We start from the raw sequence: 18,890 nt of genomic DNA, 5'->3' as shown, positions 1-18,890 counted from the left end.
ACACCCCAAAGGGCTAATCTATGTTATGGAGAGATGGCAAATCAGAGAATCCCCAGTGCATTTTTTCCCATTCCTGATGAAAGCTACCTACCACTAGGCCGACTGGCTTTGAGTATCTTCTGGTTGAACACTGCAATTGTTCTACACCTGATGTACAAATACCTAAGCCCTTGAGACTTACAATAGGGATGCTAATGCCTGGCATAAACTCCACTGAAACAAACAGAGCTGGGATAATAATTTTGTAACCTCATGTTGACATAACCCACCAGCTTGCTGAAGAGTCCCTTCATGTAGAGGAAACAGAGAAACTATAATGATTTTCAGATACAGTTGACAAGAGACCATTTAGTAAACTTTTATTTTTTTTTAACTAACAGTATGCAGGGATGTTGTATTCTAGGCTGCTACTAATAATCTCATCAGAATGCAAAAGCAGCGACTGTGTTATAAAACCAATGATCTGTTATATTCTGCAAGAATTTACAAAAGCCTAATGTCATTTACTACACCATGAGAACCATACTTGGATAAAAAAAATAAAACACAACAGAATTCAAAAACTGATTACAGCTGATGAAAAAACCCAAACAAACAGTTTGCCAATGCAATACTTTAAAGGTAAAACATACAACAGTGAGAGACATGGAGGCCAGTGATGACTTCAGAAGGGGGGAAGTGGGTATATGGGAATGCATAGATGCCGTATGTCATTCAGGTCCATATTGAATCAGGGCATCCACTCAAGCCCAGGATTCTATGGTCCATGGTTACTGCTGAGTATGTTTTGCCAGCTTGCAGTCTTGAAAGAGTTTGCTTTTTTTTTTTTTTTCTTTCTCAGCAGGATTTTGGACAAAAGCATATCTCTAGCAGTCTTAAATACAGAATTTAGATGATTGAACAAGGGAAGAGCTTTTATTCAGAGACCTTTGGAATAAAGTCAACTGAAAAGGTAGAGATAGGAATCTGTCGGGATCTGCATGTAGCTGGGACACAGGGTGGCCTCTCCTCCCTCTGAGTTTTTACCCTAGGATGGGCGGGAGAAGTGTTGACTTAGGAGCCTGTAAGACATCTGGTAATAATGAAGATGGAGCTTTTAATACTTTGGGATTTTACAAATGAGTTATAATACAGTCACTGGTGAATCATTAAAGTGTATCTTTACAGGAGGAAGTTGTCCATATTTTTTAACTGCTGGGAAGTTGCATGTATTGATTGTTGTCAGAAAGAAAATGAGACCTGTTATTAAATCTGAATTCCCTTCAGATCAACTATTTTGAGGACCCAGAGAAGTGATGTTATATTTCAGGAGAACCTTGCTCACCACAGGTATGTAGAGGTGTTTCTTTTTTTCCCCCTCTGTCATACTTTATTTTATTATTATTTTTCTTTTCAAAAGCTTTTTATTTTATACTGGAGTATAATTGATTGACAATGTTGTGTTAGTTTCAGGTGTACAGCAAAGTGATTCAGTTATACATATACATATATTTATTCTTTTTCAAATTCTTTTCCCATTTAGGTTATTACAGAATATTGAGTAGAGTTCCCTGTGCTATACAGTAGGTCCTTGTTGGTTATCTGTTTTAAATATAGCAGTATGTACATGTCAATCCTAAACTCCCAATTTATCCCTCCACCCCACTCTTTCTCCCTGGTAACCGTAAGTTTGTTCTCTAAGTCTGTGAGTCTGTTCCTATTTTGTATATAAGTTCATTTATATCATTTTTTTTAGATGCCACATATAGCAATAGTCATATATTTGTCTTTCTCTGTCTGACTTACTTCACTTAGTATGATAATCTCCAGGTCCTTCCATGTTGCTGCAAATGGCATTATTTCATTCTTTTTTATGGCTGAGTAATATTCCATTTTGTGTGTGTGTGTGTGTGTGTGTGTGTGTGTGTGTGTGTGTGTACTACATCTTCTTTATCCATTCCTCTGTTGATGGACATTTAGGTTGCTTCCATGTCTTGGCTAATGTGAACAGTGCTGCTATGAACATTGGGGTGCATGTATCCCTTCAAACCATGTTTTTCTCCAGATAAGAGGCAGGTCTGTTTATTAATGAGTCAGTTACACAGGACGGTAGTTAAATGTGTGTCTGCTTGCCTTTACTCTTGTTGTTTTTCTTCCTCCTTAACGACTGGAGGAGACCACTGTCTGCCTGGTCACTTTTAGTCACCCTGAAGAGCAGCCCCAATGCTTCCCCTTCTCTGTGACACTCCCTCATCTTCACAGATACAGTTAATTAATTCTCTGTTATATGTCCACAGCACTATATACATAGTTATGTTAGCTCTCTTATTAACTGTCTTAGAAGTGTGTGTATAAATGCATTTACTTATTGGTTTCTCTAACTAGAGTATAACGTCCTCAATAAATATTGTTTTCTATTCACAGAACATAGCTAAGGTCCTAGCATAGGAAAGGTATCTAATAAGTGTCCAGTAAATGAATAATTATGACAGGATTTCAGTAAAATCAAACTTCCAGGAAAAACTTAGAAAATAATATCTATAATTTAATAAATATTTACTATTGATCACTTAAGAAGCAGATTTAGAGGATTCCTAAACAATTAGGAATGTTTTAATTTAAAAACAAATTTAAAAATAAGCATCTTTTTCTTCGTTCTAAAATCGTATGGGATTAGATCTGAGGGTCAGGTCCCTTTCTCAGCCTAATAGTCAATCAACAAACTAGATATTGGAAGGAAAGGGTCTCATTTGCTCTCCTTAGGAGAATATCCACATACAATTAAAATTACTGGTTCTTTTTGAGAACTGAGAGGGAGCTTGAAAAGAGTGACTGAAATAGAATTAGTAAGTTCTTTACTCAACAAATTTGTCTAGGCCCCCAGTATGTGCCCAGCTCTGTGTTACGTACTGAAGGTTCAGGAATGAACCAAACCAACCTCGTTCCTACCCTCTTGGGCACAGACAATAGTGAATGAGGTGGACTTCAAACAAAAGACTTCCTAAAGGTCATGTTACTACAACTGTGTTAATTACTCTAACTGACAAATTCAGGTACTTTGATGACATTCAAGAGGGGAATCTGACCTAGAGAAGAGACATCTTCACTGCAGAAGTGACCATTAAGCAGAAACTAGAAAGATGGTGAAGTCGGGAGGACAGGGGGCTTTAGGGGGCATGTGATTAAAAGGTGATAGTGGCAGATGGAGAAAACAGCGAATGTGCATATGAACCTGGTATATTTGAAGAAGGCAGTGAGGTTCCAATACAGTGAGTGAGGGAAGCGAGATAGGGGCTGAGTTAGAAAGTTGGGCTGGATCAATGTTTTCAAGAGCAGGCCACGTTAGGGATGTGACCATGGATGAGGCTGGGACAACATGCATCCCATGCAAATGTAGCTCCAAGAGATGTCCCCTAATTACCAACTTCCTGCCAGAGCCCCCCACTCGCTCATATTTACCCCTTTGTATATAAAAAATCCAGAGGCGTAGGGCTTCCCTGGTGGTGCAGTGGTTGAGAGTCCGCCTGCCAATGCAGGGGACACGGGTTCGTGCCCTGGTCCGGGAAGATCCCACGTGCCGCGGAGCTGGGCCCGTGAGCCATGGCTGCTGAGTCTGCACATCCGGAGCCTGTGCTCCGCAACGGGAGAGGCCACAACAGTGAGAGGCCTGTGTACCGCAAAAAAAAAAAAAAAAAAAAAAAAAATCCACAGGCGCTAATTTGATGATTTTTCCTAAAAGAAATTGGAATTCATGAGAGATATTTGAGAAGAGAAATGACTTTCAGATTTGAGTTTATGAAACGTTGCTCCAGCAATCTCTCTGAGAAGAGTTTGGAGAAGGGCAAGTGTCAGTGTGAAGTGAGGAGGCAAAGCGTGGTTCACACTGGGGTTGTTGGTGGCGGAAATAAGTAGAGGGAAATGGATGAATTAGAGGTAGATTTTAAAATAATCAACAAATACAGGTGTGAGCGAGAGGGAGATGTCAAGGGTTATTGTCAGGTTTCTGTCCTGATCATGTGAGTAGACATTTGGCCAATTATTGAGGTAAAAACACTTCAGGAGGAAGAGTTTGGGAAGGAAACATGGGAAGTTCAATTTCCGGAACTGTGGTGTTCAAGGTGTCTGTGAAACATCCAAGTATCGAGAGGAGCCAGACATAAAGTTGTAAGAATCCAAATAGAAATCAGTGTGGAAACAAAAATTTAGGAATCACAGAAGAAACATGTGGACTATCGATTAAAATTAGAGTAATACAGAGCTTGCCTTCTGGATTGTAATACAGGTCATGGGGGAGAAAAGAGTAACGTTAGATGTTCTCTAAGAAGTGATAAAAGTTTTCTTTTCTTTTCTACATTACCCTAAATATACTGTTGAATTTCTGTAGTGACTGTTTTTAGCTTATTACTCTCTCTTGTTGTCTACGTTTTAATTTTTAAAATTTTTAAAATTTTAAACTTTTTTGTCGTGCTGTGCGTCATGTGGGATCTTAGTTCCCTGACCTGGGATTGAACCCATGCCCCCTGCATTGGGAGTGTGTAGTCTAAACCACTGGACTGCCAGGGAAGTCCCTGTTGGCTACATTTTAATGATATTTACTATCTGTCTTGCATTGTACTAGTAATAGCATGTATGAAAATTTCCCCTATATTCTGGGTATCATACAATACAGAAATTATTAGAAAATTTTCAAAGTTCAATTAAAAATCTTAAATTGTTTGCTGCAATCAGTGAAATAGCCATTTAGAAGAGTCAGAGAAGTGTACTTCTGTATTTGTGTATAAACACACATACATGCGCACACATTCATATCACTAAAGTCATATGTTATCATTTTATAGATACTGATGATGAAGTTAAGAGAGTTAAGTGATGTCACAGAGTTAACAAGGGATTGAAGGCAGATTTGAAATCTCAACACTCATGGCTCTCCTCTACCACTCCTCATAGTGATAACCAATATTAACAAACCCCTGTGCTCTTTACTAAGCACCTTCATCCTTTTTTTTTTTAGCATCTTTATTGGAGTATAATTGCTTTACAATGGTATGTTAATTTCTGCTGTATAACAAAGTGAATCAGCTATACATATACATATATCCCCTTATCTCTTCCCTCTTGCGTCTCCCTCCCACCCTCCCTATCCCACCCCTCTAGGTGGTCACAAAGCACCGAGCTGATCTCCCTGTGCTATGCGGCTGCTTCCCACTAGCTATCTATTTTACATTTGGTAGTGTATATATGTCCATGCCACTCTCTCAGTTTGTCCCAGCTTACCCTTCCCCCCCCCGTGTCCTCAAGTCCATTCTCTACATCTGCGTCTTTATTCCTGTCCTGCCCCTAGGTTCTTCAGAAAAAAATTTTTTTTAGATTCCATATATATGTGTTAGCATACGGTATTTGTTTTTCTCTTTCTGACTTACTTCACTCTGTATGACAGACTCTAGGTCCCTCCACCTCACTACAAATAACTCAATTTGGTTTCTTTTTATGGCTGAGTAATATTCCATTGTATATATGTGCCACATCTTCTTTACCCATTCATCTGTCGATGAACACTTAGGTTGCTTCCATGTCCTGGCTATGGTAAATAGTGCTGCAAAGAGCATTGTGGTACATGACTCTTTTTCAATTATGGTTTTCTTTGGGTATATGCCCAGTAGTGGGACTGCTGGGTCATATGGTAGTCCTAATTTTAGTTTTTTAAGGAACCTCCATACTGTTCTCCATAGTGGCTGTATCAATTTATATTCCCACCAACAGTAAGTACTTATCCTTATCACAACTCCATGAGGTGCACAGATCCACCTTACAGTGCCACCTTACAGTGGCATTAGTACCTAAAGTGAAGTCTTCTGACTCCTTGCTGTATTCCCATGAACCTGAGTTCATGCCGAGCTAGCCTTGGATTTGCACTAAAACCATGCACGATAAACGTGGGAGTGATAAGTAACGGAGGGCTACACACCAAGTGCATTGTGATGACAGTGCAAACAAAATCAGCAGGATCTGGGCCAAAATAACTAGTATGGAATGTACCAGAACGACAGCCACCTTCTAAGAGCTCAAATTTTGGATGTTATGTACCTAAGTGAAGCTTCCTTCTCCCCTGGGGTTGAGTTTTAAGAGCACAACAAATGTGGATGCTCATTAAGTGTATGGTTTAAGGTACCTACGGGAGTAGGAAGGGAGATCAGAGGAAAAGGAAAGAAACATTCAAGTTTCAGGAACTTTGAAAGGTAAGAAGGTAGGGCGGGTGAGGGAATAATAATGATGACGTTGATGGTGATGATGATAGGAGAAACATTCACACATATGTTTCTGTTTTAAATCATCTGCTCATTTTCGAACTAGAATTTTCCTTCTGGTAGATAAGATGCATTTAACGTATTAGCCTTTGGTTTCTGCAAGGTACATGTCTGGCTCTGTGTGACTGTGGGTATTTGAGTCACTAGGATGAGAACAGGGCCATGGTATTTCTCATGCTCTATTCCCCAAAGGAAAGTACTTGGCTGTCTTCCACCGGAAAACATATTCCTCACAGAATGCGTTCATTTTAGCTGTCAGCTACGGAGTATCGAAGAATCTGTACGCATGCAACATTGCCAGCAGGAGGCCCACCCACCTCCACTGGGGATAAGAATCCCCAATGGGGGGAAAAAGGCTGCTTCCAAGTGAGTGAAGCAGCTGTTGTTTTACATAGAAGTGTCAAAAGCACAAGCAAATTTCTCATCACCATTTGGCGGTGTCATGGTCAGTGAAATGCTTTGTGGTTTTAATGTGGCTTGGGAAGAAGAAACTGGTTTGGGGAGGTTTAAGTTACAGAGGAAAACTTTATCTAGAAAGGAAGCCCTGGGTAAAGAATTCATTTTATTGTGAATGATAGAATTTGAATCTGTGATGTCAACATAGGATTAAATTAGCCACACATCTTTGAAATTTAAAACATTATTTTGTTATCTTTTGGTATACTTTCTTAGTAATACATGAGTATGACTATGTTAAACAAATCTGAAGAAAAATGCATCCAATTTTGTCACGATACAGTTCTATTATATAAAATATTGCCATTTCTCAAAATAGGACTCTTAAAAATTGAACACTGAAAAGTTTTCCAAATGCAGAGAAATAGAAACTATACACCATTGTGTTTATATTGACTTTCCATCTATTTCTATGTGTATTCCCTAACCCATCTGTAATCTATCCATCCATCTATGTATTCATCCATCATCTAACAGCTTCTATAGCTGATATACCATTTAGACAGTATAAGACACCTGAATTTGTCATAATTCCTATTCCTTGTTTTCTAGAAGCTTCAGATCAATTTGACTATTTGTTAATGGCTTGAAGAAGGGTGAGACACCTTATCACCACTGCAGTCATCTTTTAAAAATAAGGAAAATGAAACACAATCAGTCCCCCTCCCAACCCAATGAGATGCAGACACATAGTCTTACCACGGATGTGGGGCTAATCTTTAAATCCCTTTTTAAGAAAAGCCCTGTTTATGCACCTGGTAAATGATAATAAAATGTATATGAGCTTGAGAGTACATGAACACTAAATTAGCTGTGATTTACATTGGGAGAAAAATAGATGGGAGTTCAATATAAAGCAATCAAATATAACATAACATGTGAATCACACTGTAAATATCTCTGGCATTTGCCTGATCTACCTGATTATGTGACGTAAGTAACGAAGTGAGTCAGTAGTTGCCTTAGTCCATTTGGGAGGCTATAGCAAAAATACCATAGACTGGGTGGCTTCAACAACAAACGCTTATTTAAGTCCAAGATCAAGGCTCCAGCAGGTTTGTTGTCTGGTGAGAGCCCCTTTCCTGGTTCATTGATGCCTATCTTTTTGCATATGGCAGAATGAATGAGAGAGAGCTCTTTGGGACCTCTTTTATTTGGGCTCTAACCCCATTAATGAGGGCTTTGCCCTCATGACCTAATCATCTTCCAGAGGCTCCACCTCTTAATCCCAACACATTGGGGGTTAGTTTTCAATTTCTGAATTTGGGAAAACACAAACATTCAGTCTATAGTAGTAGTGAACATGTGTCACTACAGTAAATTATTAAAAACTGTTCTTGAAATTGTACCCGGAGTTGGAATATTTTGAGCTCTAAGCTTCCTCCGTGATGGTCTACCTCAACACCCCACTTTGCAGGTAAGGAAACAGAGGCCAAATGCATCATACAACCGGCTGGGCAAGGACCCCCTCCTCAGGTCTTCTATCTCCAGGTCAGAGCTCTTTCCACTCTGCTTCTCACAAAGCTTTTTTATGCGAGACGCTTTACTGCCAACAGCCAATAATAGGACCAATTTTAGCCTAAGCTGAGGCATAAGAATCTTGTTTTAATAGTTATCCTTCTATATATTTTTCACAATCCTTTATCTACTCTTCTCATCCCCTATCCAGTTCCTTTTTGCTTCCTAACTCTTACTTCCCAAATGGGACATCTAATACCTTCATATCAATTTGCATTTCAAAACTCCCTCATCCTCCATTTAACTATGGTTAAACATAGTTTTTTAGCCCAAGGTAATACTTCTGATAGGAGTCACATATTCCCTTAGGATAAAGTAACTGCAAGGTTTGGCTAACCGGGATGGTGAATCTTGGGTTTGTCTTATTCTATTAAGTATATGTGTGTATGGCTGTTTATTTTACTTAGTCTATAGCAGGCCCTTAACCTCGAGCATATGGGCCACAAAGACCAATGATAAATAGTGGCATATCAGATTTGCCAGAGTTCGGGGAAAAGCTTTCACTCAGTTTCATACATTATCAAAGCATTGACCCTTTAGTCACAGAAACCCATGCCCTGGGCACCGCACACACATAGACCTGGAAGCTTACACTCTTCTGTCTCTTCCCTGACTTTTGGATATTTCACCACCCTGCCACGTTTCTGCCGCCCACAGGTGTGCATGTCCTGCTTTTCTGTTTACTCCACCCAAGGACCCCAATCAACAGGAAGATATTTTCCCAAATGAACACTCATAGTGATGCCACGAGCTCTTCCCACTATACAACTGCTGAGTGTTTTCCTCCCTTTAAAAAAAAAAAGGGTGGGGCTTTTAATAGCTCCTTTAAGTTTATTTTCCCTGTATTCTTAATTATATTAAATACCCATACATTTCTTCCCTGAGTATTCATTTAGAAAGAAGGTTTGTAATAGTCACATTTAATTTATCAGGGTGCGATAATTTGTGTTTCCCAATCATCTTGCCGACTTTGGTTCATTATACTATTGTTTCACATGAGTAAGTTAGCAAAGTTTGGATTGATTGACTCTAATTAACTAAAACTGGTTCCAGGCCGTGCCTCTATTGTCATGGTAGCTAGTCGCAAAGCCCTAAACTGAGCAGCAATGGTGATATACGGTAATATTGATTTGAAAACTGGAGAAAATAATGTAACCTTGAGCTTATCACTGTTTGGGAGACAAGCTAAAACAAAAAAAGGTTAGGGGAAGGGAAGGGAGAGGTATTAGGACACACTTTCAGGATACTTGGGAACATAAATTGGAATTTTTGGTGGGTTCGCTTTTTTTTTTTTTTCCTGTCCGGAGATAACCACAGATGTGTTGAATTACAAACGAATTCCAACTTTAGCAGCCAGAAGAGGAAAGATTTCATGGTTTTTGAAACTGTGAAGAAATGAAATATACTTGCTGACAAATAGTCTAAGATCTAGCAAAAAATTATGGGGAGACCTCCATTTTGGTAGAGGAAACCTTTCTACCCATTACTCATAGAAAAGTAGAATTGTTTGAAATTTAATCTCTTCTTTGTTGCTGATTTTTATAGTCAATAATGATCTTTGCCTGAGATTATATGGTTCTTTGACAGTATGGCCAACTGGAAAAAAATGATCACATTTATAGCCCATAAGTATGAACAAATACCACCCTTGCTCTATAGTGCTGGACAGGAATCAAGTTAAAAAAATTGCAGAGCAGAATGCCATAGCGAGAGCCATCAGTGGATTTCCAGTGTTCCTATGTAAGATGCTGCAGCTTCTGTTGCTTCTCTTAAAGTTCCAGTTAGGATGGAGCTCCTTCTGTTTGATTGCTGTTGCCCACTTTTTCAGTCCTATAGTCTTCATTTCAGAGCTTCAGGGCCCTTGTCTTTTCACGGCACCCTTATGAATTGAGCTTCCTCCCCCTTCTGTCTTTCATTTCTCACCAAGTTCAACTGAACAGCCTTTGTGTCCTGACAGACAGATGATGTGGAAGTTTAGCTCATGTACTACAGAGCCTTGTTTGAGAAGTCTTCTGTCAGGGTGGAGAAAACACCAGAAGTATTTCCAGTTTATCCAGATGCTTCCTTCCTTTGCACTGTGCTAAAGTCTCTTTGGAAACTGAAGATAGGCAACTTTTATGCCAGTCAGTGTCTTCTCCATGTGATTGTTTGAGCTTCTTTTAATGTTTTATGGCTACTATGGCCATGTGAGAAAGGACCAACTTCCAAATGTCACAGTGAAAGGAGCCTGTATTAGTTAAGGTTTTCCAGAGAAACCAAACCAATGTGTTGCATATATGTATGGAGGGAGAGAGATAGGGAGAGAGAGAGAGAGAGAGAGAGAGAGAGAGAGAGAGAGAGAGAGGTTTTAAGAAATTGGCTCAGGTGATTATGGAGGCTGGAAAGTTCAAAATCTACAAAGTGGGTCATCAGCTGGAAACCTGGGGAAGAGCTGATTTGCAGTTCAAGTCCACGGGCTGTCAGGCTGGAGAGCCAGGAAAAGTCAACGTGGTAGTTCAAGTCCAAAGGCCTTCTGCAGCAGGGTTCTCTCTTGCTTGGGGGAGGTCAGTCTTTTGTTCTAATCAGTTCTTCAACTGATTGGACGAGGCCCACCATCACTATGGAGGGTAATCTGCTTTACTCAAAGTCCACCATGTTAAATGTAAATCTCATCCACAAACATTCTCACAGAAACATCCAGAATCATTCTTGACCAAATATCTGCACACAAGTGGCCCAGCCAATTTGACACAGACATACCACAGAGCACACGAGCTCACATAAAGGCACAGGCTGAGGAGCCAGAGAAGACAAAAGTGGAGAAGGAGAGTGACATAATTTTGTTTTTGAAGAGAAAAAGGGAAGGGCGTGACTACTGATACCTCATAGATTTTGAAGTATTTTAAAGTCAGCCACACAAACATGGTACACACAACACACACCTGTCTTTCTTCTTGAATAGCTTAGTAACAAGATGTCTTCACTCCCACTTGTTCTTAAGTGCAGGCAGGTGTCATGGTAGTTCTGAAGCAGCAGACACCAGCCCCAACCTGGTAAAATGATAGGCAGTAAAGGCCCTGCTCAGACTCCTTCCTCTGACTCCCTCTACTGCACACATCTACCCCAGAGAATTTCTGCCCAGCCCTTCTTTCTAGAATTCAAAACAACAGTCCGAAAAGTCTCTGCCATGTTTATAATTCCCACCTCCATAACACCAGTTACAACTGACTCACCTCTTACCACATAGAAAGCAGGTATCACACCTCTTGTTGGTAAAATATTTGTCTTAATATCTTCAAATCAAACAACAAGCATTTTTTAAGTCCCTACTATGTGCCCGGTACAGAGGAAAATGCAAAGGAAGAATCAAACATAGTCCTTGCCTATGAGAGCTTATAATTTTGGGGGGAAGCAAGTTTAATATGTAGTAAATAGACAGAATACATTAAGTTATTGGGGGGTCTTCAGACAAGGAATTTTGTCAGAGCTCATCAATGGTGGCCGTAAATATGAAATGGAATGGCTTCCTTTCTATGTTGCTGTATTTGACTATATGTTGCAAAAACTGAGGGATATATTGACTTTTTATATCGATTGTGTCAAGAACTAGCTCATTTGTATTCAAATCATTCTAGTTTCTCTCAATGATTGTATGTTTTCCTAGTGTCTGTTTATCAGTTTATTCAATGTAGTAGTCAAGTTTATCAAAACCATATGGAAACCACCTGAAGATGGATTTTTGATAGAGGAGGTTATTTGGAGCTTTTGCCCATAAAATGGAATGCATCTTTGTACTTGTAAACTCTTAGGTTACCTTTCAAGGAAGCAACCCATTTTCCTCCAAAGACTGTAACTATCATTATTAGATGAATCGCTAATATGATTTTGTCAATATTCTCCTCTAACTCTTACTTACAGAAGAAAAATGTTTGAAAATTAGATTGGAGGAACTCTGCCCCTCTAATAACTTCTGGAAACCTGAAATGATTCTAGGTCACCTGAGGTGACAACCTGATCTCAGTAGCCTTGATTTTTTCACTCCCCTCTCAGCACTGGAAGAACCTGGTGGCAGAAACAGTTTCAGGGAGACTGATTATGAGCTGAAGTGCAAGAATGTTTACTGAGGAGCTTGGGTCCTCAAAGTGGGTGGGAGTGATAGGGAAGATCTTTGCTGAAATACCCCAAGGTTGAACCTGGAAAAAAGCACTAAATGTCAAATCTGAAGGGCAAACTAAACAAAATCAGTACTGGAGGACGAGCGTATAGGAAGGGCTGCCACAGGATGGGATTTGGTGTGAGGGAAAGTCAAGGAGAGTAGCTCAGAACCAAGATTTAAAAATTTTTTTTATTTTAATTTATTTTTGCGGTACGCGGGCCTCTCCCGTTGCGGAGCACAGGCTCTGGAGGCTCTGGATGCGCAGACTCAGCGGCCATGGCTCACGGGCCCAGCCGCTCCGTGGCATGTGGGATCTTCCCGGACCGGGGCACGAACCCGTGTCCCCTGCATCGGCAGGCGGACTCTCAACCACTGCGCCACCAGGGAAGCCCAGAACCAAGATTTTGAACGCGGATTGCATGTTAGTGTATTCTTTTCGCATGGTTTGCAGTTTATATTAGCAGGATGGGCAAAACAGCTTAATATACTTAATCTGGATACAGTAGCAAGGTAGGGCACAGAGCCAAACTCCAAGCCAGCTCCATGAACTCACCCTTCTAGTGACGGGTATCTGACAAGCCTATGTCTTCTAATTTTTTCTTTCTTTGAAATGTGAGACATTGAGTCTGAGATAACACAAAATAGATCTGTTGATCCTCATCAACGGCAGAGAATGTTCAAGAGGCAGTGACCTAAATGCTTTGCTAATCACAGTGTGATCCAAGGACCAGAATTGTCTGAATCACCGGGGAGCTTGTTGGAGAAGGCAAACTCCCAGGCTCCCGCTCAGATCTACTGCATTAGAATCTGCAACTTTTTAAGATTCCCAGGTAATTCATGCGCACTTTAAAATTAAGGAACACAGATGTTCTCCCTTCTATAATACCACTCACAGATAGTTACCTAGTGTCTGATTACAGACCCACTAGCGATACGGAGTTCACAATTTTGAAAATCCCAGTGTTTGCTAATAAATTCTCCTTTAACATTTAGAACCTAGCACAATAACAGAAAAAGTATATTTGATCAGTAAATATTGAATGAATGAGTAATGAGTGAATGTTTCACCTTGAATTGAAAATGTTTGCTCACAACTTATTTGGACTAGCTAGATAATAAATCAATGTTTTCCACAGTCAGCCCTAATGTTAAATAAAAAAAGAGTTTTATGTCATATAGGCCTCTGTTTCCTAGGTTAAATGTGTCTGGTTCCTTTAACTACTTCTCATGTGTCAAGGTGTATGAGTTCCTCACCATCCTTGGTACCGTCTTCTGGTCACATGTTGGATTACAAGAAAACTTGTGATCCAGGAGTAAACTTGTCTCCAGATGTGCTGTAAGCACACAGTACAGGGAACATGAGCTGATGACATTTCTCTGCTTCTGCTCTGGGCTTTTCTAATTTAGTAAATTGGCTGTCACATCACTAAAAATAGGAAGTTTGAACTTGGGCTCCTTTTTTTTTTTGTCTGAGGTTATTTTGCTTACCACAAATGAAGGCCACAGAAGCTAAATATATGTCTACTTGAATGATGACTTTATAGCAATAAAATGAGCCCACAGGGGCTAATGACTCTGTAATCAGCTTTTTCAACCACTTTTTACATTGGGCATAATTCTCTCTCTCTCTGAGAAATTCTACATCATTTATCACTAGACTAACGTGAGCAAAAGGGGAAAGGCATGAGCTGAGAGATTGGAGGCCGCCGCCTGTCTGCTATTAAATAATAACAGTAAATTTGCCTGGAGGAGACTATTTGATTTTGGATACTAGTACAGCAGACTCTCATGTTCTCTTTTAGTTCAGAATTCTTATGTTGGCATTGGTTTAAGAAATGAGGTTTTAAGAAGAATTTATTTTGTTTTACGTTTAAAAGTGATCAACAGTATTCCAACTCAGAACTGTTTCTTTTCATAAATTTTTATTGGAGTACAGTTGATTTACAATGCTGAGTTAGTTTCAGGTGTACAGCAAAGTGAATCAGTTATCCATATACATATATCCACTCTTTTTTAGATTCTCCTCCCAAGTCGGCCATTACGAGTATTGAGTAGAGTTCCCTGTGTTATACAGTAGGTCCTTATTAGCTATATATTTTATATATAGTAGTGTGTATGTGTCAATACCAATCTTCTCATTTATCCCTCCCCCTCTTTACACCCTGGTAACCATAACTTTATCTTCTACATCTGTAACTCTATTTCTGTTTTGTAGATAAGTTCATTTGTACCTTTTTTTTTTTCGATTCCACATATAAGTGATACCGTATGATATTTGTCTTTTTCTGACTTACTTCACTTATTTCACTGACTTAGAGTATGACAGTCTCTGGGTCCATCCATGTTGCTGCAAATGGCATTATTTTGTTCTTTTTTATGGCTGAGTAATATTCCATTGTGTATGTATACCACATCTTCTTTATCCATTCCTCTGTTGATAGACATTTACTTTGCTTCCATGTCCTGGCTGTTGTAAATAGTGCTGCAAGACCCAGGACCATTTCTAAAGTTCCTTTTCTTGTTCTCTAGCACCTCCTGGTTGCCATCAAGGGAAGGGGATCACATCCCTCCTGTTGGCCTGCTTGCAAATTGGTGTTGGTAAATTTGAGGTCAGACACTCTTTCTGGGGGTGAGATTATTATTTACATGATGGTGTACTTGTGTTCCAGATAATACTATTTGAGTACCACTTCCTTTCCTACTTATTAATATCATCTTATTTAGACTCTTCTTCCACCGTTTGGAGCTCCATTGGCAGCTGTTTCCTTCCCAGAGTTCACTGCTCTTGGGCCTCGTTCATAGCCTGATTTTACTGAATATCCTCTGCTTATTCCTCCAGATCCAATGCCCACCCTCCTCCACTATCTGCCTCAGGAGGCGGATCTGCACAGATTACATCAACGGGCCTCCATGCCCTCTTCCTCCCCTTACCCTTTCTGTCCAGATGTGGAAACAGCTCCACTTCTGTTAGCCCAGAATTTCTGCTCCATCCCTTATGGTTCCTCTACATTTTACTCATGTCGTTAGAATCAGTGCTTTGTATATAAACCCTCTTTGAATTATTCTAATTTGATGGTACCACCTGTTTCTTTGTCCCCTTACCCTGGATGATTACAACATCTATTCATTCATTCTCTCGTTTTTATTTACTATTATTTTTTGTTATTTACTTAATTATTTATGTAGCAAGCACTTATGCATTATCTACTATTTACCAGTCATTCCACGGAGTTTCTTTAGAGCTCATTCTCTACCAAATAGTCAATAAGCTTTAGATAAAGCTAACTATGAGTTCCTTATCTTAGTTGTGCCATGTCCTATTGGGATTAAGGCCTGTAATTGGGAGACAGGTACTACCATCTCATCTCATCTCAAGATGTGTCTGTTACTTTTTTTTTTTTTTTTTTTTGCGGTACGCGGGCCTCTCACTGCTGTGGCCTCTCCCGTTGCGGAGCGCAGGCTCCGGACGCGCAGGCTTAGCGGCCATGGCTCACGGGCCCAGCCGCTCCGCGGCATGTGGGATCTTCCCGGACCGGGGCACGAACCCGTGTCCCCTGCATCAGCAGGCGGACTCCCAACCACTGCACCATCAGGGAAGCCCCTGTCTGTTACTCTTGACACTAAATAAGAGCTTATTTTCATATCAAGCCAGTTTTTTGTTTTTTTTGTTTTTTTTTTAGTTCACTTAGGCCAAAGTATAAGTAGCAAGTTTTATTGTTTTTAAATCAAAAGACTCATACAAACAGAAGATAAGACTTGTTCTGTTTGTGCCAATAACTGAGTTGTCCATTCACCCCTAGCCTCAATTTTTTTTCATTATTCCTAAATCTGGTCTTTGGCTGGTAACCTGGTTTTGATGGCTACATATAAAGGCAACCTTGAATCATCTCTCTACAAAAGACTTTCTTTGTACTCATATGAGGAGTAGTTGCCAGCAAAAGGATAAAATGTTTTCATTCCTTAGATCTTCCCTATGTCTGTGGTTTAATAAGGGGCACCCTTGTCTATTTGGGTAAAGGCAGAGTAAAATTTACTGTCAGGGGTGGAAGGACAGGGTCCTTTCGTTTGGGGCTCCTTCAGGCTTTGGTTGTGACATAATAACATGGCTTTTCGGCAGTGATGGCGGAGAAGTGTTTAGTTTGTATTAAAACCATCTTTGGCTGCATTAAAAGTTAAGTGACACAACCAAGGAATGTGAAAGTCCTGCTTGTTCAATAAAGTGACAAAAAAATATGACTAGGGTTGTGTTCTTCTCAGAGTCGCATTTTAAGAAGGAGAGTATAAGATGGTCACTTTTCAAGATGAAAGTAAAGTCTGGGTTCTGGAGAGCATATCATATGAGAAATATGTGAAAGAAAAGGAGATCACAAAATAACTTTTTAAATATGGAGAAGTAAATTTAATTTTTACAGCTTCAAAAATGAGAAGACTGCGTGTGTATATTTTTTCCTCTGAAATAGAGAGATTACTTCCCAACTCATTTTATGAGGCCAGAATTAGCCTGATATTGCATCCTGTCAAATCCTTTGCAAGAAAATAAAACCGTAGACCCATATTCTTCATGAGCATAGATACAAAAGTTCTAAATGACATTGTAACAAATCAAATCTAACTATATGTATAAAGGACCAAACAGGTTGATCCCAAGAATGCAAACTTGTTTTAACATTTGAAAATCCAAAAAAGAAAATCCTATGTTCATCTTACTAGAGACATCTGGCCATCATTCCTCATTAAGGAAAAACAAAAAAACAAAACCAAAAAACCTCTTAGGGGACCAGGATTAGAAAGGAACTTAGTCTGATGAAAGCGTCTATGGAAAACCCATAGCTAACATCATACTTAATGATGAAAGACTGAATGCTTTCCTCCTAAAACTAGGAACAAGACAAGGATGCCCACTTTCACCACTTCTATTCAACATTGCACTAGGGATTCAAGTCAATGCAGTAAAACAAGGAAAAGAAAGAAAAGTCATCCAGATAAGAAGGGAAGAAGTAAGACTATTATTTGCTTTCCTATGTGATTATTTATGTACAAAATCACACAGAATCTACAAGAAATGTAAATAATAAATGAATTTTTCAAGATTTCAGGATATAAGATTTATGTGCAAATGTACTTGTATATACTGATGATTGACTCTTGCAAATTAAAATGTAAAATATCTCATGTACAATAGTATAGCATGAAAAATATAAAATACTTAGGAATAAAATCTGACAATATATGTGACAGACCTGTTCATTAAAAGCTATAAAATTTTGCTGGGAGAAATTAAGGATGATATGCAGGTGTACTGTTTTCATGGGTTAAAAGATAATATTAGGGAGATGCAAGAGGGAGGAGATATGGGGACATATGTATATGTATAGCTGATTCACTTTGTTATGCAGCAGAAACTAACACACCATTGTAAAGCAATTATACTCCAATAAAGACGTTTAGAAAAAAGACAATATTATTTAGATATATTAGTCCTCTTAAAACTGATCTATAGATTCAATTCAATTCCAATCAAAATCTTAACAGGATTTTTTTTTCTTCTTTTGGGGAGAAGAAATTGACAAGCTGATTTTAATACCTACATGAGAAAAAGAAGAACAAAGTTGGTGGGCTCACACTTTTTTAGACTTATAAACATATAACAATCAAGACAGTGTGGTATTCACATCAAGATAGACAGTAGAACAATGAAACAGAGAGTCTATGGACAACTGATTTTTGACAAAGGTGTAAGGGCAATTCAGTGGAGAAAAGATGTTCTTGTAATAAGTGGTACTGGAAAAATTAGATATCCATATACAAAAAAATGAACTTTGACCCATGTCTCTCACCATATACAAAAAATAAGTCAAATGGATGATGAAACTGATAAAACCTAAAAGAGTAAAACTTCTGGAAGAAAACAAAGGAGAAAATTTTTGTGACCTTCGCTTAGGTGAAGACTTCATAGACACGACCAATGACAGGAGTATCCATAAAAGAACAAACTGATAATTTACACGTCATTAAAATTTTCTGCTCATCAAAAAACGCTAAGTGAATGAAATGACTAGTCACAGACTGGGAGAAAATATTTGCAAAGCTTCTGTTTGTTATAGAATTGTATTGGGTGGGCCAAAATGCTCGTTCGGTTTTTTCCATAAGATGGCTGTAGTAGCACTTAGTTGTCTTTAACTTCATTCAAAACAATTTTGTTAGATTGTATGTGACAGCTGTCATATCAGTGTGCATTTAAAAAAAGACATCAAAATTGGTGAATTTTTGTGTAGCCATTTTAATATTGAAGATGGAAGGAAAAAAGCAACATTTTCGGCATATTATGCTTTATTATTTCAAGAAAGGTAAAAACTCAACTGAAACACACAAAAAACATCTGTGCAGTGTATGGAGAAGGTGCTGTGACTGATCGAACGTGTCAAAAGTGGTTTGCAAAGTTTTGCGCTGGAGATTTCTCGCAGTACGATGCTCCACGGTCGGGTACCAGATGAAGT

The sequence above is a fragment of the Lagenorhynchus albirostris genome, chromosome 14 (genome assembly GCF_949774975.1).
Source record: "Lagenorhynchus albirostris chromosome 14, mLagAlb1.1, whole genome shotgun sequence".
NCBI lineage: Eukaryota > Metazoa > Chordata > Mammalia > Artiodactyla > Delphinidae > Lagenorhynchus > Lagenorhynchus albirostris.
The sequence above is the reverse complement of the archived record's forward strand: the minus strand, read 5'-3'. Positions refer to the sequence as shown.